General features: G+C 40.5%; 1 protein-coding gene and 1 pseudogene across 1 annotated transcript in view; one reads left to right on the top strand and one right to left on the bottom strand.

Annotated features, from left to right (window-relative positions):
• LOC138366709 (neural cell adhesion molecule 1-like) overlaps positions 1-27309 on the bottom strand; it is a 1471037-nt gene that overhangs the window by 964296 nt on the left and 479432 nt on the right. The gene's annotated exons all lie outside the window — the stretch shown is intronic.
• Positions 2095-2215, top strand: LOC123755588 (5S ribosomal RNA; annotated as a pseudogene).

Raw genomic sequence — 27309 nt, 5'->3', positions numbered from 1 at the left:
ACTAATATATATATATATATATATATATATATATATATATATATATATATATATATATATATATATATATATATATATATATATTATTTATATTTACCCAATCTTATTCATATACACAAACACACACTCACACACACACACACATATATGTGTGTGTTTGTGTGTGTGTATATGAATAAGATTGGGTAAATATAAATAGGAGCTACCTTTTACCTCGGATGGGTAAAATAGGCGTTCTGCAGTTACTTTCCTTCTAATGTCCTTATGTTCTTAATAGATATGACATCCGCTTCAAGGCGTATTATTCCACCAATAGTCTATAGTCAATAGGTTTCTGTGACAGTCTCACAGAAACCTAACTTTATCATCCAGCCTAACTTCACCAAGGGTTTTAGAATATACATTTTATAATATATAAGAACATAAGAAAAAAGGTAACTGCAGAAGGGCTATTGGCCCATTACGAGGCAGCTCCTATTTATAACCCCCCAATCCCACTCATGTACATGTCCAACCCACGTTTGAAAGCAATCGTGGGGACCCCACCTCCACCACGTTACACGGTAATTGGTTAAAAAATCAACAACCCTGTTACTGAACCAGTATATACCTAAGTCTTTCCTAAATCTAAACTATTCCAATTTATACCCAGTGTTACAGTGATCTGTCTTGTGTTGATACCTTTAATACCCTAATCTCTCTTCATTTGACAGGTTTCTATTTTGGGGAATTAACTTTGTCATCCTACGCTGGACACATTGAAGTGAATTCATATCCATTCTATATGCGACCAAAACTGAACTGCATAATCTAAATGGGGCCTAACCAGAGCAAGATATAGCTGAAGAACAACACCAGGTGTCTTGTTACTAACGCTTCAATTAATAAATCCCAGTGTCGTATTTGCCTTATTCCGAACATTCATGCATTGATCCTTAGGTTTTAAATTTTTGCTAATGATAACTCCCAGATCCTTTTTGCAATCTGATTTCGCAATCTCAACACCATCTAGCTTGTATCTTGTAACTCTATCATCATTACCTAGATTCAAAACTTTACATTTATCAGCATTAAACTGCATCTGCCAATCTTTTGACCATTTCAAAATCCCTGTTTAGATCGACTTGAAGTGATAGTGAGTCTTCTTCCAATGTTTATTTCACTACCGATTTTTGTATCATCGGCAAATTTGCAAATGTTGCTACTCAAACTGAATCTTAATCATTGATATATATTATAAACAACAGAGGTCTCAGGACAGAGCCTTGAGGCACTTCACTTACATTTTCCCACTCTGACTTAACCCCACTTATACTAACCCTCTATTTCCTTTGGTATGCCCTTATCCAACCTAATATAGCACCCCCAATTCCACGAGCCTCTATCTTTTTAATCAGTCTTTCATGTGACACTATCAAAAGCTTTGCTAAAGTCAAGGTACACAACATCACAGTCCTTACCATTATCAACTGCCTCAACTGCGCTCAAATGAAATGATAGCAAATTTGTTAAACATGAACGGCCATTTGTAAAACCATGTTGAGAATCATTTATTAATTTATGTTTTTCAAGATGAAGACAAATTTTATTTGCAACTAGCCATACCCAGCCATGCATGGCTGTGGCTCGGCAATGCACATGCATTGCCGAGCCACAGCAACCCTACCCTGTCCCCCAGTCCTCTCCTCCATTCCCCACACCCCTGTCCCCTCATCCTCCAAACCATTCCCTACTTCCCCGTCTCCTCGTCCTCCCAACCATTCCCCACTCCCCCATCCCCTCGTTCTCCCCTCACCATTCCCCCTCCTGTCCTTTTGTCCTTCCCTCTCTCCCACATTCCACCATCCCCTCATCCTTCCCACCATTCCTCACTCCACCATCCCCTCATCCTCCCCACCATCTCCCACTCTCCCACCCCACATTCCTTCCTAACATTCCACTCCCCCCTCCCTCGTCTCCTCGTCCTCCCTCCCATCCTTCACGCCCCTGTCCCCTTGTCTTCCCCAACCATTCTCCATTACCCCGTCCCCTCATCCCCACCATCCCTATCCTACCTGTTCCCCTCATCCTCTCCACCATCAGCATTAGCCGTTGGCCAATGGCCATACCACGTTGAGAACTCCGCTTCTCTTCCGATCAAGCGAAGTTAAGCAACGTTGGATTTGGTTAGTACTTGGATGGGTAACCGCCTGGGAACACCAAATGCTTGTTGGCAATAATGTTTTAGGAGGCCTGGTCGACGACCGGGCCGCGGGACGTTAAGCCCCGGAAGCACCTCAAGGTAACCTCAAGGTAAGGTAACCATTACCCCCCCCCCTCCCCTGTCCCATCGTCTTCCCCACCTCCCCCACTCCCATCCCTCTCATCCTCCCCACCATTCCCCACTCATTCTTCTTATGCATTCCCAAATGATCTGATGTTCCCTTCAGAATATTGGGAACAATAAATGATCTGATGTTACTATCACTGAAAAATAAGAAGAACAGTTAAAAAAACGAAATGAAAAAATCGAAAAAAATTAACTATACTCACGAAATGAACGGTATGGTAAACAACACAGCTCAATTCCAACGCAAAGTCACACAAAATAATTAAATCAAAATGAAAATAAATCAAAATTTATGATAATTCAATTTATCAATGCAATTGGAAACAGTGAAATGGAATCATAACACAGTTAGTATAACATATGATGCTCTTACATGCAACAGATGGCACTGTTTAAAAAAACAAAACATGTTTTTACCTTTCTTAAGTGTGGCATCTGTACGTATACTCTCAAAATGATTGGCATGGTAAACAACACAGCTCAATTCCAATGTAAAGTCATACAAAATAAATTAATAAAATGAAAATAAATCGAAATGTATGAAAATTCAATTTATCAATGCAATCAGAAACATTGAAATGGAATCGTAACGCAGTTACTATAGCATATGTTGCTCTTATGTGCAACAGATGGCGCTGTTTTTTTTAAAGCATGTTTTTTACCTGTCACAGATGTGGCATCTATATAGTAAGCATATAAAAACATGCACAAATTCGAATGGAATGTTGTGTCAAAATTTAAAAGTGGTTGGTGAAAAACTTTGGGAGATTACAGCGTGTGTTTTTCTTACGTCCTACACATGGCGCTGTTTTTCATAAAAAGCATGTTTTTACCTGTCACAGTTGTGGCATGTATATAGTAGTTATATAAAAACATGCGCGTATTCAAATGCAATGTTTTGTCAAAATTTCAAAGCAATCAGTAAAGAGGTTTTGGATATTTCCCTCAAAAGAAAACTCACATGAAAAACAGTTTTTCAAAATAAGCATGCTTTTCTGACACAAACGTAACATCTATATATACAGGTACATAAAAAACACGCTCGTATGCGAATGGAACATTGTGTCATCATTTCAAAGCAATCAGTGAAGAACTTTCAGAGATTAGCGATTTTGAACAAACGAACATGTACATTTTTATTAATATAGATACCTTGTGTTGCTCTTACGTTCAACAGATGGCGCTGTTTCTTCAAAAAGAATGCTTTTACCTGTCACAGGTGTGGCATCTATACTTAAACTTACGAAATGAACGATATGGTAAACAACACAGCTCAATTCCAATGCAATGTCACACAAAATAATTAAATCAAAATGAAAATAAATTGAAATCTATGAAAATTCAATATATCAATGCAACCAGAAACTTTTAAATAGGAATTCGTAACATATTTAGTATAGCATGTGTTGGTATTATGTGCAACAGATGGAGCTTTTTATTTTAAGCATGTTTTTACCTGTCACAGGCGTGGTATCTATATAATAGGAATATGAAAACACGTGCATATCCGAATAGATTGTTGTGTCGAAATTTAAGTGCAATCAGTGAAGAACTTTGGGAGATTACAGCGTGTGTTGCTCTTATGGCAGATGGTGCTGTTTTTCCAAAGAAGCATGTTTTTTCCTGTCACAGGTGAGGCATGTATATAGAAGGTATATACAAACACATTCGAATGCAACGTTGTGTCAAAGTTTCAAAGCAATCGGTTAAGAGGTTTCAAAGATTTCTCTTACATGAAAACACAGTGAAAAACACAGTTTAAAAAAAAGCAAGTTCAATCCCATCACAGACATGACATCAATATAGTATGTAATAAAAAAATCCGCTTGGATGTGAATGGAACGTTGTGTGAAAATTTCAAAGCAATTGGTGAAGAACTTTCGGAGTTTAGCGATTTTGAACAACAAACATTTACATATTTATTTATATAGATTATCGATTCAAGTAACTTTCCCGCAATAGACGTTAGGCTAATTGGCCGATAGTTTGACCCAAGTGATTTATCTCTTTTTCTAAAAACTGGTACCACATTAGCAACATTCCACTACTTTGGCACTCTGCCTGGCTCTATTGATTTATTAAATATGGTAGACAGTGGTCCGCAAAGCCCTTCTTTGCATTCTTTAAGCACCCTGGCAAACTCTTCATTCGGCCCTGGGTATCTGTTTGGTTTGAGATTTACTATTTGGTTAATAACATTTTCCCTGGCAACTGCTAAACTAGTCGACCTGTCCTCGTCCCCATCCACATAGACTTGTTCGACTGATGGCATAGTATTAAGTTCTTCATCAGTAAATACAGAGATAAAATATTTATTAAATATATTACTCATCTCCTCCTCATTATCCGTAATCTGATCTGTCTCAGTTTTTAATGGACCTATCCTGTTTTAATAAACCTTTACCTACTCTCTCTACTCTACCCTTTCCCTTCACTCAATACCCCAGCTTAACACTGTTACAGTTCAGTATGACCCCTCACTGAACTGCCACGAATATAAGCTGAATATTAAATGAGGACACAACAAGAATAGGGGTTATTTTTTATAACTAATGAAAATAAAATCATTAAACATTGCCACCATCTTCCCACAACCATAGATGAATGTGTCTAAACTATTGTTTTCCCAGGAAGGAAGGGACTCAATAATCATGGAACTCAAACGGGCAAATAAAATCTTGGTAAATAACTCTTGAGAAGTAATACTGTAATCTTTACTGATTGAGGAACCAAAGGCTTCCAATACCACCCGAGAATATTCCCTATAGAATGACTCACACAGCATCAAATAGAAAACGGGGAACAGATAACTAAACAACATTACATTAAAGCCCATTATTATTTTAAAACACGTATTGAAATCAAATTGAAAGTTATATCCTACGTTGATAAGACATCCTACGAGGCAATTGGAAAAATTGAGGTGCATTTACTTGATGTACCAGAACTCAGATAGACATTACCTTAATCCTGCAACCTCGGCCAAGATGTTGAGTGGCTTCCCCCAGATCAGGAGACCTGTATCCCAGTACACACCCCAAGACACAGTGCCTCTAATATTTTCTAAAACTCTTACCAGTGGAACAGGCTCTACCCACTTAGTTCCTAGGCCCAATTAACTCCGCCTATCAAAGCTCAACCAATGACTACAGAGTGTCACTCTTAGGGCAGCCAAAAATCTAAGTTAGCCCTGCCTCTAGGCCTCCTTGGTGACAAGGCCTGTCCTGAAAGTTCTGTTTTACTCCAGTAGAATCATGAACCGATCCCATGCTACACAGGAAACCACAGCCGTATATGGCTCCCAGTTCCCTCACTCGAAACTTGAGAATTACGGTAATTCGTCACTGGTCTAAAAACTGTCACATGGTTAGTGGCAAAGGCAGGAGGAGAGGGGAAACGGATTGGAAAATGGGATTGGAAAGGACTGGGAGACAAAGGATTTGGAAGGATTGGAGACATAGGGATTGGGGAAACAAGTGACTTGACCAGCTGCCTAAGGGGTAATTTGACTCTGGTTATGATGGGAAACGGGCAGCAGGGAAGAGGGAGAATGACCACAGGGTCGGACTGACACATAGAAGGGTTGAACAAGGGAGGGGAAGGCAAGCGAGGGAAGGGAAGGGGAAGGGGGAAGGAGCTATGGTCTGCACAGACCATTACAACTCCCCCCTCTTCGGAAATTAAGAAATTTGTGTGTAAAGAATTTTAAAGCACACATTTCTTATCCTGCCCTACCTTAACCATTAACTCAAAAAAAAGAACATTTAACTCAACATGAAATTAACCCAATGCCTCAAAAACAAGAGAAATTGATCTAACCATAACTAATTCCATACAATCCTCCAAAAACAATAATGGCACCCCCCAAAAGGTGTGCCCCAGCATGTATGCATACATAACAAAACAACAACAATAATACATAAAACATAAGGACAGAGACCGTCCCTATAATCCTGGCTTGGATGCAGCCCCGTACCCTTCCAACTACCTGGAAGACCAAACATCCTATACCTGTTCAGATATAGTAACAAATAACCTGTAAAAAATCCATACCCAACAACTTACATCTAGCTTAAATTATCCGATAGCCCTCAGCTATCAAGTATTCCTCCTGGAATAAAAATCAACACATCACAACACATAAAAATGAAACATGAAAATAAAACAATGTCATTAAAAAATTTAAAGAAAAAAATTATTTCAAAATAGAGGAACACTACCTCTCAGGAACCTAGTGTTCCACTCCACACCTTTGGCAACTGTCCATCACAGTGTATCTGGATCATTAAAATCTAGAGAAATACCAAAAATATTTTTATTAAAAAAAATCAATGTCCACAGACATGTCTCTAAACCAACAAAATACACTGGATATGAGTTTCTAAAACTCCTAATATCCCAGAGTTCATACCTAAATCCACAACAACAGCGGGTGAACACATTTTCAGACTGTGTACCACACCCTATTGTACCAAGTAATCCACAAAAAATAAAAATATATATATATATATAAATATCAGTTTCTAGGATCTAGAAAAATCTAGATAAAGTTCCCCACTGATCCACATTTCTAGAGAACCTACTAGAGGGTTCCCAAACCAATTCAGTCATAACAACGTATCTAGAGACAAGGTAATTTTTTAGTTACAATTTTCTAGATGTTCACTTTCTAAATTTATTTCTCTATTTCACTAGTTCTAATTTCAACATTTACTGTTCCAGAGTCACTTTCCGAAGGTGTGTAGGTGCATTACTATCAGATGGAAAATTAAAAGTTGAACTAACTGTTCCGAGTTAACCCCATTTACTATATTAATATAATTTATTTTTATATGAAACTTTTCTATTAAGAAGTTCTATTTTTTCTCTCCTGGTGACATTTCATTGCTGTAGATTCTGGCGGCTACCTCATGTTGCTTGAAGATCCTGGTCGTCTGGAAGTTCCATTTCCGGCCTCGGCCAACTTCGGACAGTACAGGGGGTCTCGTACTACCTGCACCTGACTTGAGTGACAGCTGACACCTGGCGGCTGTCAGCTCAGGTGGATCCCTCTAACAGGAACCCGGGTTCACCTCTTCTTATCGCTCCCAAACAGTCATGATGGATTGCCGTTAACCATTGCTGCCACAGTAGAGTAGAGCTTCGACGTGTCACGGTGTCTTGCATTGGTAGTGGATTTCAACTGGCGTTGAAGAGGATGGCATGGTGACAGGACAGGCGGGCCCTGCCTCAGCTCCTGGGCGACATCATCTACCGGCGTTTACTTGTTATCCCGGTACACCTTCCGTGCAACCCCTCGTGCAGCTGAGCTTGGGCCAAAGTACAAGGTTGTACCTCCTCTGGCGATTCAGCAGCACTCTGTAGGGCTGTTATTACCCGAGACCACCGTGTTGCATCTTCGTTTCCACAGACGACGCAACCGCAGGTTTTTAGAGAGCTGATAAGTCGTTGCAATTAGCGTTCTTCTTTGTAGACCACTCGTGTTCCACTTCCGGTTTTCCCGCAGTCTTGACTATGTGGCTGGTGGGCTTGGTTGGTGACCTTGAGACAGCTTGCCCACCGTGATGTGACGATGGCTGAACTCTGCTCCGCGAAGACAGCATGGCTGGACTGGGACAACCTCGTTAGTGACGTGAGGTGTTAGTCGGGTGACTGTACACCAGTCACCCCTTCCGGATAACCAACTGACGAGTTACCGGGTACAAGAGGGAGGACTTTATGTAAAATGCCTCAGACCCCGATCTTATCAGCCAGGCGGGTCATCCCCAGACCTGCTGATCTCGATCCTTTTGTTCGCGTGTGACTGGGAGGCTGGAAGTGATGTACCATCAGACCTGAGAAAGACAGACAGCAACAAATGGCGGAAGCATGGATATTACTCTGGGGGTATAGGAAGTTGGAAAACCCCAGAGCAAGGCAAGTATGCTACCTGAGTCATGTACATCAGTAAATACACACCATTGCCTCTACAGAAATATTATAAATTCTACTAAACCTGACTATGGGAGTTAACAACAATTTACTGTACAGCTCGCGACCTTGTTACCATAGGGTGACAAGATTGAACTTGACTACTGATGAGATCTGACAGAAGTCATCCTCATCATCTGGCTCGGCACTTGGATCAGTAGACAGGTCAGGCAATAGATTTGCTGAAAGCAGCTCTAGTTCCTCCCTCGCGTGATAAGGTTTTAACTTATTAATATTAATCGTTCTCTCAACTTGGTGTTCAAAAATAACTTTAATAATAAAATTAACCGAACCTTTTCTTTCAATTACTCGATTAGGGCCCCACCATCCTAGGGGCAAATTTCCTACTTTGATTGGTAGGAACCGCCTCATTAACTCTCAAAACAAGACTCCCGACTTTAAATTCAAGAGGTCGTACCTTTTTGTCATAATGCTGAGCATAGCGGTCTCGTGCTGTCTTGGAAGCCCTGGCTGCAATTCTCCATGCATTTTTTCATCTTATTTAAAATCTATATGGGGAAGATTACCCATCTATATTGTATATGGGGAAGATTACCCATCTCTGATGGGTAATCTTCCCCATATACAATATTATGTCTGTTCAGCAGACCTGATAGGAAATTACATAAATGACCTGTGAAAAGCAAAAGGGGTTGGGTGTTAATTAACTGATGAATGGCAGTGTTCAGAGCCAGCTGGACATAGGGCTGGTGTTCGTCCCACGAATTTGCATCATGCTCTGCAAGAATTGCAAGCATATCTTTTAACTGGCCGGTTCGTCCATTCTGTCATACCGTTAGCCTTAGGGTGATAAGCTGTAGTGAATGCTGAAGTGGTTTCTACAATTTTACATACTTATCTAAAAATATTCCCATTAAATTCCTGACCTCTGTCAAAGACTAACACTTTAGGGGGGCCGAATACAGTATCCAAGGACGCATTTGCAACAGTTCGAGAATCTTTTTGAGGCAATGCAATCAGTGTGGTGTACCTGGACAGGTGGTCTACCAACACCAATATGTAACGATTTCCTGAATGACTGTGATGCAGATCAATCAGATCATCCCCCACCCAATCAAAGTGTTCAAAAATTTCTGGGAATTCTTGTAATGGAGCTTGTACCTTAAGGGTACCTTTCCTCGTTTGGCAGTGACCACAGGACTTAACGAAGTTAATGACCCCTGTTAACATACCGGGGAAGAAAAAGAGTGACTTGGCTTTCATGTGAGTTTTAAAAATCCCCGGATGACCTGCAATCTTAGACGCATGTGCGAGTCTCAACGCCAATGTTCTTAATACATCTGGGATAACCAGCTGAAAAACTGCACGATCCTTCTGTCCCTTTACATAAATAAGACCCCATCCCTCATTTCAAAATCATGAATTGCTAAATTACGTTTCTTTGACGGATATTTTCCTCCCTCCAAAAGTTCAATAATTTCCTTCCACCTTGGTTCGTTCATCTGGAATTCTCGTATTTTTTCACGGGAAATATTTTCAATATTAAGGTTTACGTTAATCGTAGCAATGTTTCTACTCAAAGTGTCTGGTACAACATGTGATGGACCAGGCTTGTAAAGTATTTGGAATGAGTGAGCAGCTAGTTCATGAGACCAACGGGACATACGAGGGCACTTAGTTCTTTTCTTTAAAATATGAGTTAAAGCCCCGTGATCTGTATAAATGACAAAGTGACGTTGGAAAAGACATGGTTCAGAGTATCTGACACTTTCTACCTCAGCCAAAGCTTCCCTATCCATTGCAGAATAGCGGATCTTCCGGCCCCTTAACCTTCCTGCTAAAATATGCTACTGGGTGAGGAAGATTGTCATTGTCACGTTGCATTAAACACCTTCCAATTGCTATGCCACTGGCGTCAGTGTGTACTTCCCACTCCATATCAAAATCATGTACTGCCAATACTGGGGGTGGTAGTGAGTTGACTTTTTAATTTTGCATAAGCGTTATGCAAAATAACGCTTATGCATTAATGCTCAGGTTTCCAAATCACTTTAACGTTTTTCTTAGTGAGCTCAGTTAAAGGTGCTAATGTACTTGCAAAACCCTCAATGTCGGCGACGGAAATATCCTGCTGCTCCCAGAAACCTGCGAACATCCCTTGCTGTCTTAGGTGTAGGCATGTCAGCAATGATGCGACAGGAATCGGGGTCAGGTCGTTTACCGTCTGTGCTCACCTGGAATCCAAGAAACTTGAATTTCTGAGATGCCAGAATGCATTTCCCCACATTGAATTTGAAACCCGCCTTATCTAACAATGTCAACGTCTCAGTCAAATCTCGTAAGTGCTCATCAAACGTCCTGGAGTAGATAACCACATCATCCAGGTGCGCTAATGAGTGTCTTCCCAAGACTGGACTGAGGATATGATTAATTGCCCTCTGAAATGATGAAGGAGCTGTCTTTAACCCAAAAAGCATCCACTTGAATTGATAAGTATGAACCCTATCAGAGACAGCAGTCTTCTCTCTATCCGTCTCTGCGACTGGAATGGACCAATACGCACATTTGGCATCCAGAGTGGAAAAGTACTTTGCTGCCCCAAACTGATCAATTATTTCCTGTATCTGTGGCAAAGGATACACATCACATTTAGTAATTTCATTGATCTTCCGGTAGTCAACACAAAACCTATAACTACCATCCGGATTCCGTACCAACACCACTGGCGACAACCATGGTGAAGTACTAGGCTCTATCACATTCTGTCTCAACATTTTCTGACATTCATCCCTAATTACTTCCTTTGCCCGTTCCAGAAGCCTCCATTGACGAGTGTAAATAGGAGAATGAATAACATGTTCAATCCTATCCAGAAGCCCGATTTGATCGTCTTCTGTTGCAGTCTAGGGAATTTACGTAAAATCCCTCCCAAAAGTTTCCTATCTGACTGTTGCACATGTTGCAAGTCCAGAGCTGAGATTAACTTATCCACTTCCTTAGTATTACTACTTTTACCTATCTTGGTCTTCTATTTCCCCTGAGTAATTCTATCTGTAACATTCAGTGCGCTGCATTGTGCTATAGTGGCTGGCATCTCCTCCTGGTTTTCATGCTGAAAAAGTCCCGTATTTTCAGACCATCGTAACCTGAGACAACCTATCATCTGCCCTGAAACGATAGGTTTTGTGCGAGAGATTGACAACTGGAATAAGGGCACCTTTATCAAGCACTGTGATTAAATGATGAGGGATTAACAACCATCTTCCAAATGATTAACATCTTCCTGCCACCTGAAGGGTGGTACCTGGTGCAATGTGACGTCCCACTGAAACTTAAATAAATTTAACTGAATGGGGTGGACAACATTGTTTCATCAAGGCACGTAGCCCACATGACTTCTTATCTGTGTCTGGAAGAGACGTTAAACAACAACTTAGGGCAGTGAATATTGTACTTCTGTTTCTAACTAATGGAAGCAACCACTGGCGGATGATCTACCATTTTAATGGGATAAACTACCTGGCCCAACTTCAATCTGCACTTCCTTGCTCCCTCTTGAGCAGACAAAGAAAAGTTAACTCGTCCCAGAAAATCCATTACCAATAAAATCTGGCCAGGGAATGCAAGATTCTCGACAATCGTGCAATTGTGTGGGTAACATTCTTCCTTACCCACTTCGAAATTGAGAGTGGCCTGGCTCAAGATATTAATATGTTGACCATTAACTGCTGTTAAATGCTTCCCACAACGCTTAAGGCGTGTCTCTTTAAGTGTGCTGAAGGCTGACTTTTTAATGAGAGTTACTTGACTTCCGGTGTCCACAAAAACTACCAATCTCACACCTTCAACCTTCATCCCAAACGTAGGTCTACCACCACTAGAGGTGGCCCTCGTCTCAATCTTTCTTTAATCCTTGCCGGCAGTTCGTACTCACGTGACCTCGCTTGCCACATTGAAAACAGATGCGGGGGTCCCACCCGGCACCTCGTGAAGGGTGACTCGTTTGCGTACTTCCCCTGCCGGTCGTTTGGGGGTGACCTGACTGTCTACTATCCCTTACCTGCACATTTTTTGGAGCCCACCGCCTCAACATAAGATGACAGCGGGGATGTCTCCAGACCAGTATCCACATGGTCTCCCATTGAGTCACAGGCCAGACTCACAAGTTCCTTAAAACTCAATGAGATGCCCCGTGTTGCCATGTACGGTCCGATTGTAATAGGTAACGCTTGACAGAATAACTGCTTTGCATATTGTTCCCCTTGGAGCACATCGAGCCTAAGCTCCTAAGTCAGGTCACTAATCTTACTCCTCAGTGAAGCGCCAAAATCCTGTAAATACGTCCCGCTCTTCCACATAAGCGACGTTAAGTACTTTCACGCTTCCTCTTTGGTTATGGGGGTCTGATATCTATCTTTGATGGTCTGAATAAACTGTGGCCAGGTCACCAGGTGTCTGAAGTCCTCGGACTTCAGGAGGGGGCCATCGCTATCTACACACACCCCAGTGGCCAGAGAAATCTTTGTCTCGTCATCGGGGGCCCCCGCCAGTACAGACTCCATCTGCCATAACCAATTCTCGACGCTGCGGTTCCGTTCCACCTTGTTCAAGGGCAGTTCTGAACAACCCAATCCAGGCAGGGTTTTCTTTGGAAGAGACGCCGCAAACCCCGCTTTATATGAGGACGTACTGGGGGTGTGGGGAGACACCGGGCCCGGAGAAGAGGGGTACACCGAGGAGGGGGTTGTTGAGGGTTGGGTGGGGGTCTGATATGGAAGAGCACGTGTTTGGTAGTGTTGATGATAGTATGGTGGTTGTTGTTGGTGTGAAAGGTAACTGTCCCTTCCAGCCCATCAATTCGATCTAGGCGATCGCAACCACCTAGATTCCAACACTACAAAAATGCTGCTACAGGTCGACAGTTAGACTAGAATGCGGAATGACTGTCGACATCTAAGTGCGACACATCTGTCACCCCGTTTGCTAGAGATAATATATTATCCCTCAGTTAACCGCGGTCACCTTCATAGCTTTACCGTACGTCTTGCTAAATGGGTCGTCCGACGCGCCCTCGAGGAAAAAATAGCGTCCTATTAAATTCCCCGCCCTCGACAGTTCTAACACACGGAACTGCAGTTGGAAATATGAAAGTTCCCAACTCTCCCGAGACGATGGAAGACGGTCGAGTACCTACCAAGTTCCATCTGCCCAAGGCGGCATCCACTCTTCAATGCCTACTTAGCGCCTACACTTAACTGCCTATACTTAAACCACCAGCCCCTTACGACGCTATAGAGTCGCCTACTCCATGCCCATCGCACTGATATGGGATTACCATCGACTCTATCTCGTGGGCCCCTGCTGCACTCCTTAACAACACAGCATAACCGAACGGACAGACACGTGGGGCTTCAATAATCGTCAAGGATTTATTGAAAACACCGCTGCTACCATTGTAATAAACCTTAACCTACTCTCTCTACTCTACCCTTTCCCTTCACTCAATACCCCAGCTTAACACTGTTACAGTTCAGTATGACCCCTCACTGAACTGCCACAAATATAAGCTGAATATTAAATGAGGAGGACACAACAAGAAAAGGGGTTATTTTTTTATAACTAATGAAAATAAAATCATTAAACATTGCCACCACCTTCCCGCAAGTATAGATGAATGTGTCTAAATTATTGTTTTCCCAGGAAGGAAGGGACTCAATAATCATGGAACTCAGAGGGGCAAATAAAATCTTGGTAAATAACTCTTGAGAAGTAATACTATAATGTTTACTGATTGAGGATCCAAAGGCTTCCAATACCACCCGAGAATATCCCCTATAGAATGACTCACACAGCATCAAAAGAAAAGGAGAACAGATAACTAAACAACATTACATTAAAACCCTTTATTATTTTAAAACACGTATTGAAATAAAATTGAGAGTTATATCCTACTTTGATAAGACATCCTACGAGGCAATTGGAAATTTGAGGTGCATTTACTTGATGTACCAAACTCAGACAGATATTACCTTAATCCTGCAACCTCGGCCAAGATGTTGAGTGGCTGCCCCCAGATCAGGAGACCTGTACCCCAGTACACATCCCAAGACACAGTGCCTCTAATATTTTCTAAAACTCTTACCAGTGGAACAGGCTCCACCCACTTAGTTCCTAGGCCCAATTAACTCCGCCTATCAAAGCTCAACCAATGACTACAGAATGTCACTCTTAGGGCAGCCAAAAATCTAAGTTAGCCCCGCCTCTAGGCCTCCTTGGTGACAAGGCCTGTCCTGAAAGTTCTGTTTTACTCCAGTAGAATCATAAACCGATCCCATGCTACACAGGAAACCACAACCGTATATGGCTCCCAGTTCCCTCACTCGAAACTTGAGAATTACGGTAATTCGTCACTGGACAAAAAACTGTCACATGGTTAGTGGCAAAGGCAGGAGGAGAGGGGAAACGGATTGGAAAAGGGGATTGGAAAGGACCGGGTGACAAAGGATTTGGAAGGATTGGAGACAGGGATTGGGGAAACAAGTGACTTGACCAGCTGCCTAAGGGGTAATTTGACTATGGTTATGATGGGAAACGGCCAGCAGGGAGGAGGAGAATGAGCAGAGGGTCGGACTGACACATGAGAGGGATGAAGAAGGGAGGGGGAGGCAAGCGAGGGAAGGAAAGAGGAAGGGGAAGGGGGAAGGAGCTATGGCCTGCACATATCATTACACTGTCCCTAATTACACTGTTCGATATCAATGAAAAAACTTTAGGATTTGTCTTTGCTTGCCTTGCTATGCGAGCTTCATTGTTTCTTTTTGCTCTCCTTATCTCTTTTTTAACATTTCTAACCATTTGTACGAATTCCTGTTCTAAACTGACTTCCCTATTAGTAATCCTTTTGTACCAAGCTCTCTTTCTACCTATAATGTTCTTCAGATCCTTTGTTATCCATTTCGGGTCATTAGTATTCGATCTATTCAATTTGTTTGGCATACTACGTTCCTGTGCTTTGCTTAGAATATTTTTAAATAAGTTATATTTTGAATCCACATCGAAATCCCTTTTTATGTCACCTATTTCTGGGTTCACGTCTCGTTCCAAGACCGGCCCACTCCCCCCATGCTCAAGTCTTTCCAATCTATTTGACCCCAAAAAATTCTTAAGCTATTAAAATCAGCTTTTCGAAAATCTGGTACTTTAATGTAGATGAGAAAGAGGAGAGGGCCACGTATGCTGCCCTGAGGAACACCAATGTTGATGAGTAGGTTGGTAGAAATTAAATTATTCACAGAAACATACTGGAGCCTGTCAGTAAGGGAAGACTGAAGATATTGGAGGGAGTGACCTCTGACCCCATAATGATGTAATTTAAGAAGGTTTAGGTGGTTGACAGTGTCAAAAGCCTAACCTAGGTCAACAAATAACCTAACAGGGAACTCATTTTTATCATGAGCTGCATGTATCAAGTTAATCATACTAATAAGTGCATCGTTAGTGCTTTTTTGGGTCTGAAGCCATATTGGCAAGAGCTAAGTTTATTGTGTTTGGCTAGATAAAAGTAGAGCTGCTAATAGATTAGTTTCAAATATTTTTTACAAGTTTGGCAGAATTGATATAGGTCTGTAGTTGTTAACATCAGTGAGATCACCCCATTTGTGGACAGGAGTTACTCTCGCTTTTTTTTAGAATATCTGGAAAGGTTTGGAATTCAAGTGACTTGTTGTAGAGCAATGCAATGGCAGGAGCTAAAAATCTGGAAGCTTTTTTTTTATAAATTAGAGTTGGTATCTCCGCAAGAGCACTAGACTTAGTTTTAAGGGAAAGGATTATCTCATTTACATCATTGGAGTTAGCAGGCGTTAGAGACAGAGACTGTGGATAGTTACCTGTAAGGTAGTCCTGAACATTAGTACGGGAGGATGGAATATCATTAGCATGGGATGACCCAATGGATGAGAAGAACCTATTGAATTCAATAGCAGTATCAGAGGCTGAAAGCAAACATTACTGGACAGAAGTATTGGTTTTTATTTCAAATCTTTTTTTGATCCCAATATTTGTGAAATTGTGCTCCATGTTTTCTTAATGTTGCCCTTTGTTTGGGTAAATTTAATTTCGTAGTATTTAATTTTGGCTTTCCTAATTATTTTAGATAGCACTGATGAGTAATTCTTCGAAAATTCTTTAAAGACGATTCCTAACCTATACTTCTTCTCAAGGTCATGTTTTTTATTAACTGATTTAAGTATCCCCATTGTAAGCCATGGATTGTTTAGCCTTTTAGAATAGGACAGGGGTGTTTTAAAGGCTGAGAGTTTTTGAATAAATGATTGCACTGCTAGGTTGATGTCCCCCATGTTACCTAATTCAGACTCCCAGTTGATATTAGCTGCAGCAGCAATAAAATTGTCTATAGAAGTTTCATTGTGCAGCCTAAAGCTTATCTTCCTTGTATCTTAAGGTGGTTTGTTAATGTTGGTTAGGAGAAATGTGGGGTAATGGTCTGTAGTGCTGTAGTGCAATGATTATCCCTGAAGTAAGTGGAGAGGTTATGTTAGTCCAGATGTGATCAAGAGCCATGGTAGTATTATCAGTGATTCTAGTTGGTCTAGTGATTAAGGGAATGAGGAAGCAGGAATTCATACAGTTGAGGAAACTAGCAGCAGGAGGGTTATCAGGCGCGTAGAGGTCAATGTGAAGGTCCCCAGAAATAATTAAGTGGTTTTTGTTCAGCCTGTTCTCTAGTATTAGATTTCTAAGGTTAGAATTCATTTCAGTCACATCAGTGTTAGGAATTCTGTAGACTGCTCCCACAATCAGTACAGTCTCGCCACCCTTGACTCTGAAACAGGCAAAGATATACTCTTCACATAGATCTCTAGTTTTAATTACTTTCAAGCAAGTCAGTTCTTGGAGGTAGTAAAGAGCAGTACTACCACCTCTTTGAATAGGACGACAGTTGTGAATTGCTGAGTAGTTTGGTATGTTGTAAAGTTGAGTAGAATCCTCTTTTAACCAGGTTTCAGGAAGCACAACAAAATAGAATTTGTTGTCAACTGATTGAATTAGGGGCACTAACATCATCAATGTGTTTGCTTAGAGATTTTACATTCAAGTTGACTACAGAAACATTGTGATTATGTGTTAAAACATTGTTTACATGATGTGCTGTAAAATACCGGCAATTTTGATCATTAAAGTGATGATTGTCATAGATACTAGATAAAAGATTTAGTTCTGGGACTATACTAGTTTGTATAAGTGGGCTGCTTGACGGAGAAAAGGCAAAAAAGACAATTATAAAAAAAGAACTAGATATAAAAAATATACAAAACTATACAAAAAATGAGGTAGGTTGCTTTAAGGAACTTTCAGGTAGACTGAAAGTAATAATTTGCACTGGGAGACACAGGCAAGCCAAGAGAACAATGAAGCAAGGGTGGAGAGGCTAGGCAACCTAGGTTACAAAGAAAAGTTGAATAAAAATCCAAAAGTAATATAAACTTAACGATAAAAAGTATCAGCACAAGACAGAACACGAAAGAATGGATATAAATTGGATAAATTTTAGATTTAGGAAAGACTTGGGTAAATATTGGTTCGATAATTTTTGATATTCGCACCAGTCAGTCAGGTGCAGTCACAGTGAGAGGTTGTGTTAGCTGGAGCTCCGATTCTAGTAACATTATTATTGCAATAATGGAAGGATTAGTGAAGGATTTGGTGAGTCTGGTTGGAGCTCTGAGAGCAGAGATGGATTCCCTGCGGGAGGAAGTACGACGGCTGAGAGTTCGGGAGGAAACGTAGGAGGAGGCCAGTGTTGACGGGACCTCATTAAGAAGGACTGACAGGACCAGTATTAAGAAGACCTCGTCTTGGCAAGTTGTGAAAGACAGGGGTCTTAAGAAGACCTTGGCAAAACCGACAACTAATAGCCTACACCTAAGGACTTTTAACGCATTTGACGTATTAGAGGACGAGTGCTGTGGTGAACCTGTTGTTCAAAGAAGAGGCAAAGCAACGAGGAGCATTGAAGCGCAGGTCCCTCAAACTGCTCGAAAGGAAAAGGGAGAATCGAAGCGAATTTTGGTTGTGGAAGATTCCCAGGTGAGGTACATAGACAGAACGTTTTGTGCCAGAGATAGGGGGAACAGATAAGGGTTTGCTATCCGGGAGCTGGAATTGGTGATATTGTTGGAAACATGAATGATATTATGACGGGAAATGGAAACAAACCCATTATTTGTATGAGTGCAGGGGGTAATGATGTTGGGCGAGTTAGGAGTGAGGAACTAATACAGAGATTCAGGACAGCCATTGAATTAGTTAGGAGCAAGGGAGGAATCCCGATCATATGTGGCATTCTTCCAAGAAAGGGAGTGGGAAATGAATGGATGTCGAGGGCAATTGGTGTCAATTGCCGGCTGGAAAGATATTGCAAATCAAATGCAATATCTTTCATAGACAACTGGGAAAACTTCTATGGAAGAAATGAAATGTATGCTCGTGATGGGGTGCATCTATCGAGAGCTGGGGTTGTTGCTGTTGCGAACTCGTTGGAAGAAGTGGTTAGAGGTGTTTGTTTGGGTTTAAACTGTTAGTAGATAGAGGTATGGGAATTGATTTGGAGGAAGGAGGTAATAAAAGTGTGAGTTTGTGGGAGAAAGGAATTGGCAAAATGATCAGGGAAAGAGAAGGACCTCAAAATAACAATTCACTTAGGGTATATTACACTAACAGTAGAAGTCTAAGAAATAAAATTAACGAATTAAATGCTCTTGTCTGCACAGAAAAAATAGATATTATTGCACTTACCAAAACGTGGATGAATGTAGAAAATAGAGAACTATTAGCTGAATATCAAATAAATGGATTTAAATTATTTCACACAGATAGCTATATTAGACGAAGGAGGTGGAGTAGCCATATATGTTAGGGACAATCTGAAATGTAGTCTTAAAAAGGGAATCAAAACTGAGCCACACATAGAAACTATTTGGATAGAATTAAACGAAAAAACTAATAATATTATAATAGGAGTTATATATAGGCCACCAAATTTAGACAGAATGGAAGCAAAGCATCTATGGGATGAAATATCTAAAGCATCTAGATCTAACAGTATTTATGTCATGGGTGACTTTAATTTTAGTGGAATAAACTGGTTGAACAAAACAGGGAATAGTGAAGCAGAAGATTTTCTAGAATTAATTGACGATTGCTTTCTTACGCAACACATTAAGGAACCAACACGGGAAAATAATATTTTAGATTTAGTGTTAACTAACAGGGAAACACAAATTAATGACATCGAAATAGGGAGTGAGCTAGGGAACAGTGATCACAAAGAAATCAGATTTAACATAGAATGGAATAGACCTGTAGGAAAAAATTCTGTTAAAGTGCCAGATTTTCGAAAAGCTGATTTTAATAGCCTAAGAAATTTTTTGGGTCAAATTGATTGGAAGTCTTGGGTATGGGGTGTGGGCCGGTCTTGGAGCGAGACATGAACCCAGCGATAGGTGACGTAAATGGGGATTTCGATGTGGATTCAATATATAACTTATTTAAGAATATTCTAAACAAAGCATAGGAACGTAGTATACCATACAAATTGAATAGATCGAATACTAATGACCCAAAGTGGATAACAAAGAATTTGAAGAACCTTATAGGTAAAAAGAGAGCTTGGTACAAAAGGATTAAAAATGGGGAGGTCACTTTAGAACAGGAATTCGTACAACTGGTTAGAAATGATAAAAAAGATATAAGGAAAGCAAAAAGAAACTATGAAGTTCGCATAGCAGGGCAAGCAAAGACAAATCCTAAAGGTTTTTTTCAGTTATATCGTACTAAGACTAGGGAAAGGATAGGTCCACTAAAAACTGAGACAGGTCAAATAACAGATAGTGATGAAGAGATGAGTAGTATTTTTAATAAATATTTTGTATCTGTATTCACTAAAGAGGAACTTAACAATATGCCTTCAGCCGAACAAGTCTATGTGGGTGGGGACGAGGACAGGTTGACGAGTTTAGCAGTTACCAGGGAGGATGTTCTTAAACAAATAGTAAAACTCAAACCAAACAAATCCCCAGGGCCGGATGAAGTGTTTGCCAGGGTGCTTAAAGAATGCAAAGAGGAGCTTTGTGACCCATTGTCAACCATATTAAATAAATCAATAGAGTCAGGCAGAGTGCCAGAGTTTTGGAAATTTGCTAATGTGATACCAGTTTTTAAGAAAGGAGATAGATCACTTGCGTCTAACTATCGACCAATTAGGCTAACGTCTATTGTGGGAAAGTTACTCGAATCTATAATAGCAAATAAAATTCGTCTTCATCTTGAAAAACATAAATTAATAATTGAGTCGCAACATGGTTTTATAAATGGCCGTTCATGTTTAACAAATTTGTTATCTTTTTATTCTAGCATAGTTGAGGCAGTTGATAGTGGTAAGGATTGTGATGTTGTGTACCTTGACTTTAGCAAAGCTTTTGATACAGTGCCACATGAAAGACTGATTAAAAAGATAGAGTCTCATGGTATTGGGGGTGCTATATTAAGCTGGATTAGGGCATGGCTATACCAAAGGAAACAGAGAGTTAGTATAAATGGAGTCAAGTCAGAATGGGAAAATGTTGTAAGTGGAGTGCCTCAAGGCTCTGTCCTGGGACCTCTGTTGTTTATAATATATATAAATGATTTAGATTCAGGTTTGAGTAGCAACATTTGCAAATTTGCCGATGATACGAAAATCGGTAGGGAAATTAATTCAGAGGAGGACTCACTATCACTTCAAGTTGATCTAGATAGGGTTTTGAAATGGTCAAAGGATTGGCAGATGCAGTTTAATGCTGATAAATGTAAAGTTCTGAGATTAGGTAATGATGATAGAGTTACAAGATACGATCTAGATGGTGTTGAGATTGCGAAAGGGATCTGGGAGTTATGATTAGTAAGAATTTAAAACAAAAGGATCAATGCATAAATGTTCGTAATAAGGCAAATCGGACACTTGGATATAATAATCGCAGCGTTAGTAACAAGACACCTGGTGTGGTTCTCAAGCTATATCTTAGCTCTAGTTAGGCCCCATTTAGATTATGCAGTTCAGTTTTGGTCGCCATATTATAGAATGGATATATATTCACTTGAACGTGTCCAGCGTAGGATGACTAAGTTAATTCCCCAAATTAGAAATATTTCATATGAAGAAAGATTAACAAAGCTTAACTTGCATTCACTGGAAAGGCGAAGAGTTAGGGGTGACATGATAGAGGTTTACAAGTGGGTGAATGCGAAAGGGATCTGGGAGTTATGATTAGTAAGAATTTAAAACAAAAGGATCAATGCATAAATGTTCGTAATAAGGCAAATCGGACACTTGGATTTATTAATCGCAGCGTTAGTAACAAGACACCTGGTGTGGTTCTCAAGCTATATCTTGCTCTAGTTAGGCCCCATTTAGATTATGCAGCTCAGTTTTGGTCGCCATATTATAGAATGGATATAAATTCACTTGAACGTGTCCAGCGTAGGATGACTAAGTTAATTCCCCAAATTAGAAATCTTTCATATGAAGAAAGATTAAGAAAGCTCAAGTTGCATTCACTGAAAAGGCGAAGAGTTAGGGGTGACATGATAGAGGTTTACAAGTGGGTGAATGGACATAACAAAGGGGATATCAATAGGGTATTAAAAGTATCAACACAAGACAGAACACGAAACAATGGGTATAAATTGGATAAGTTTAGATCTAGGAAAGACTTGGGTAAATACTGGTTCAGTAACAGGGTTGTTGATTTGTGGAACCAATTACCGCGTAACGCGCTGGAGGTGGGGTCCCTCGATTGTTTCAAGCGCGGGTTGGACAAGTATATGAGTGGGATTGGGTGGTTGTAAATAGGAGCTGCCTCGTATGGGCCAATAGGCCTTCTGCAGTTGCCTTTGTTCTTATGAATGGACATAACAAAGGGGATATTAATAGGGTATTAAAAGTATCAACACAAGTCAGAACACGAAACAATGGGTGTAAATTGGATAAGTTTAGATTTAGGAAAGACTTGGGTAAATACTGGTTCAGTAACAGGGTTGTTGATTTGTGGAACCAATTGCCGCGTAACATTGTGGAGGTGGGGTCCCTCGATTGTTTCAAGCATGGGTTGGACATGTATATGAGTGGGATTGGGTGGTTATAAATAGGAGCTGCCTCGTATGGGCCAATAGGCCTTCTGCAGTTGCCTTTGTTCTTATGTTCTTATAACAGAGTTCTTGATTTGTGGAACCAATTACCGCGTAACGTGGTGAAGGTGGGGTCCCTCGATTGTTTCAAGCGTAGGTTGGACATGTTTATGAGTGGGATTGGGTGGTTATAAATAGGAGCTGCCCAGTATGGGCCAATAGGTCTTCTGCAGTTACTTTTGTTATTAGGTTCTTATGTTCTTAATTTCTTAAAAAAAGCTTAGATAAGTTCCTTAACAAATTTAATGAACTTAAGAAAATAAAAATGAACTAACAAAAATTATTCCAATAGACTGGCCAATACGAATTAAATTTATTTCGATGTACATTAATCACCTAAAGTAAAATTTGCTATTCTAAAGTAATTACACTATAGTAAATTTCTGAAGTTACACTATAATAAAATGAGGAAGATTACTTTGAGGTACAGAGGTACACAAGAACACAAGAACACAAGAACAAAGGTAACTGCAGAAGGCCCATTGGCCCATACGAGGCAGCTCCCATTCTACAACCACCCAACCCCACTCACACACCTGTCCAACCCGTGCCTGAAACAATCGAGGGACCCCACCTCCACAATGTTACGCGGCAACTGGTTCCACAAACCAACAACCCTGTTACTGAACCAGCACTTACCCAAGTCTTTCCCAAATCTAAACTTATCCAACCTATATCCACCGTTTCGTGCTCTGTCCCGTGTTGATACCCCCAACACCCCATCAATATCCCCCCGGTTATGTCCATTCATCCACCTGCAAACCTCTATCATGTCACCCCCAACTCTTCGCCCTTCCAGTGAATGCAACCCAAGCTTTGTTAATCTTTCTTCATATGAAAGACCTCCAATTTGGGGAACCAACTCAGTCATCCTACGCTGGACACGTTCAAGTGAATCTACATCCATTCTATAACATGGCGACCAAAACCGAACTGCACAATCTAAATGGGGCCCAACCAGAGCAAGATACAGCTCGAGAACCACACCAGGTGCCTTGTTACCAACGCTGCGACCAACAGATCCAAGTGTCCGATCCGCCCCATCACGAACATTTACGCATTGATCCCCCTGCTTCAAATTCCCACCAATCACAACTCCCAGATCCCCCTCGCAATCCGACTTCGCAACCACAACACCATCCAGCTCGCATCTTGTAACTCCATCATCACTACCCAACCTCAGAACCTTACATTTATCAGCATTAAACTGCATCTGCCAATCCTTTGACCACCTCAAAACCCTATCCAGATCAACCCGAAGTGATAGTGAGTCCTCCCCCGAACCAACTTCCCCACCGACCCTCGCATCACCGGCAAATTTGCAAATGTTGCTACTCAAACCTGAATCCAAATCATTCACATATACTACAAACAACAGAGGTCCCAGGACAGAGCCTTGAGGCACTCCACCCACAACATTTTCCCACTCCGACTTGACTCCACTTATACCAACTCTCTGCCTCCCCCGGCATAGCCATGCCCCAATCCAGCCCAATATAGCACCCCCAATACCACGAGACTCCATTTCTCCAATCAGTCCTTCATGTGGCACCGTATCAAAAGCTTTGCCAAAGCCAAGGCATACAACATCGCAATCCCCACCACCATCAACTGCCTCAACAATGCTAGAACAAAAAGATAACAAATCTGTTAAACATGAACGGCCATTTATAAAACCATGTTGTGACTCAATTATTAATTTATGTTTTTCAAGATGAAGACGAATTTTATTTGCTATTATAGATTCGAGTAACTTTCCCACAATAGACGTTAGGCTAATTGGTCGATAGTTAGACGCAAGTGATCTATCTCCTTTCTTAAAAACTGGTATCACATTAGCAACTTTCCAAAACTCTGGCACTCTGCCTGACTCTATTGATTTATTAAATATGGTTGACAGTGGGTCACAAAGCTCCTCTTTGCATTCTTTAAGCACCCTAGCAAACACTTCATCCGGCCCTGGGGATTTGTTTGGTTTGAGTTTTACTATTTGTTTAAGAACATCCTCCCTGGTAACTGCTAAACTCGTCAACCTGTCCTCGTCCCCACCCACATAGACTTGTTCGGCTGAAGGCATATTGTTAAGTTCCTCTTTAGTAAATACAGATACAAAATATTTATTAAAAATACTAATCATCTCTTCATCACTATCTGTTATTTGACCTGTCTCAGTTTTTAATGGACCTATCCTTTCCCTAGTCTTAGTACGATATAACTGAAAAAACCCTTTAGGATTTGTCTTTGCTTGCCCTGCTATGCGAACTTCATAGTTTCTTTTTGCTTTCCTTATCTCTTTTTTAACATTTCTAACCAGTTGTACGAATTCCTGTTCTAAAGTGACCTCCCCATTTTTAATCCTTTTGTACCAAGCTCTCTTTTTACCTATAAGGTTCTTCAAATTCTTTGTTATCCACTTTGGGTCATTAGTATACGATCTATTCAATTTGTATGGTATACTACGTTCCTGTGCTTTGTTTAGAATATTCTTAAATAAGTTATATATTGAATCCACATCGAAATCCCCATTTAAGTCACCTATCGCTGGGTTCATGTCTCGCTCCAAGACCGGCCCACACCCCATACCCAAGCCTTTCCAATCAATTTGACCCAAAAAAATTCTTAGGCTATTAAAATCAGCTTTTCGAAAATCTGGCACTTTAACAGAATTTTCTCCTACTGGTCTATTCCATTCTATGCTAAATCTGATTTCTTTGTGATCACTGCTCCCTAGCTCACTCCCTATTTCGATGTCATTAATTTGCGTTTCCCTGTTAGTTAACACTAAATCTAAAATATTATTTTCCCGTGTTGGTTCCTTAATGTGTTGCGTAAGAAAGCAATCGTCAATTAATTCTAGAAAATCTTCTGCTTCACTATTCCCTGTTTTGTTCAACCAGTTTATTCCGCTAAAATTAAAGTCACCCATGACATAAATACTGTTAGATCTAGATGCTCTAGATATTTCATCCCATAGATGCTTTGCTTCCATTCTGTCTAAATTCTGTCTAAATTTGGTGGCCTGAGAGTAATGGTTTACACTAGAGAACACAGGCAACGCCAAGGAACAATGGAGCATGGGAGTATGGGGAGGCTTGGTAGCAATGAAGTACAGGTTACCTAGCCTGCACTTGGTGACAAGGGGATTAAAAAGAAGAGGCACAAGTGAAAGGGTTATGACAGGCCTTTCTGGCCTGACTAACTGACTAACAACCCTGTTATTGAACCAGTATTTACCCAAGTCTTTCCTGAATCTAAACTTATATAATTTATGCCCCATTGTTTCGTGTTCTGTCTTGTGTTGATACTTTTAATACCCTTTTAATATCCCCCTTGTTATGTCCATTAGTCTACATGTAAACCGCTATCATGTCACCCCTAACTCTTTGTCTTTACAGTGAATGCTGTGTTAATCTTTTTTCATATGAAAGATTTCTAATTTGGGGAATTAACTTAGTCATCCTATGCTGGACACGTTAAGGTGAATTTATATCCACTCTATAGTACCGCGACCAAAACTGAACTGCATAATCTAAATGGGGCCTAACCAGAGCAAGATATATAGCTGCAGAACAACACTAGGTTTCTTGTTATTAACGCTTAAGAGCATAAGAACATAAGAACAAAGGCAACTGCAGAAGGCCTGTTGGCCCATACGAGGCAGCTCCTATTTATAACCACCCAATCCCACTCATATACATGTCCAACCCATGCTTGAAACAATCGAGGGACCCCACCTCCACAATGTTACGCGGCAATTGGTTCCACAAATTAACAACCCTGTTACTGAACCAGTATTTACCCAAGTCTTTCCTAAATCTAAACTTATCCAATTTATACCCACTGTTTCGTGTTCTGTCTTGTGTTGATACTTTTAATACCCTATTAATATCCCCTTTGTTATGTCCATTCACCCACTTGTAAACCTCTATCATGTCACCCCTAACTCTTTGCCTTTCCAGTGAATGCAACTTAAGCTTTGTTAATCTTTCTTCATATGAAAGATTTCTAATTTGGGGAATTAACTTAGTCATCCTACGTTGGACACGTTCAAGTGAATTTATATCCATTCTATAATATGGCGACCAAAACTGAACTGCATAATCTAAATGGGGCCTAACTAGAGCAAGATATAGCTTGAGAACCACACCAGGTGTCTTGTTACTAACGCTGCGATTAATAAATCCAAGTGTCCGATTTGTCTTATTACGAACATTTATGCATTGATCCTTTTGTTTTAAATTCTTGCTAATCATAACTCCCAGATCCCTTTCGCAATTCGACTTCGCAATCTCAACACCATCTAGCTCGTATCTTGTAACCCTATCATCATTACCTAACCTCAGAACTTTACATTTATCAGCATTAAACTGCATCTGCCAATCCTTCGACCATTTCAAAACCCTATCTAGATCAACTTGAAGTGATAGTGAGTCCTCCTCCGAATTAATTTCCCTACCGATTTTCGTATCATCGGCAAATTTGCAAATATTGCTACTCAAACCTGAATCTAAATCATTTATATATATTATAAACAACAGAGGTCCCAGGACAGAGCCCTGAGGCACCCCACTTACAACATTTTCCCACTCTGACTTGACTACATTTATACTACTCTCTGTTTCCTTTGGTATAGCCATGCCCTAATCCAGCTTAATATAGCACCCCCAATACCATGAGACTCTAACTTTTTAATCAGTCTTTCATGTGGCACTGTATCAAAAGCTTTGCTAAAGTCAAGGTACACAACATCGCAATCCTTACCACTATCAACTGCCTCAACAATGCTAGAATAAAAAGATAAC

The sequence above is a fragment of the Procambarus clarkii genome, chromosome 20, assembly GCF_040958095.1.
Source record: "Procambarus clarkii isolate CNS0578487 chromosome 20, FALCON_Pclarkii_2.0, whole genome shotgun sequence".
NCBI lineage: Eukaryota > Metazoa > Arthropoda > Malacostraca > Decapoda > Cambaridae > Procambarus > Procambarus clarkii.
Note: the sequence above shows the minus strand (reverse complement) of the source record. Positions and strands in the feature narration are given on the sequence as shown.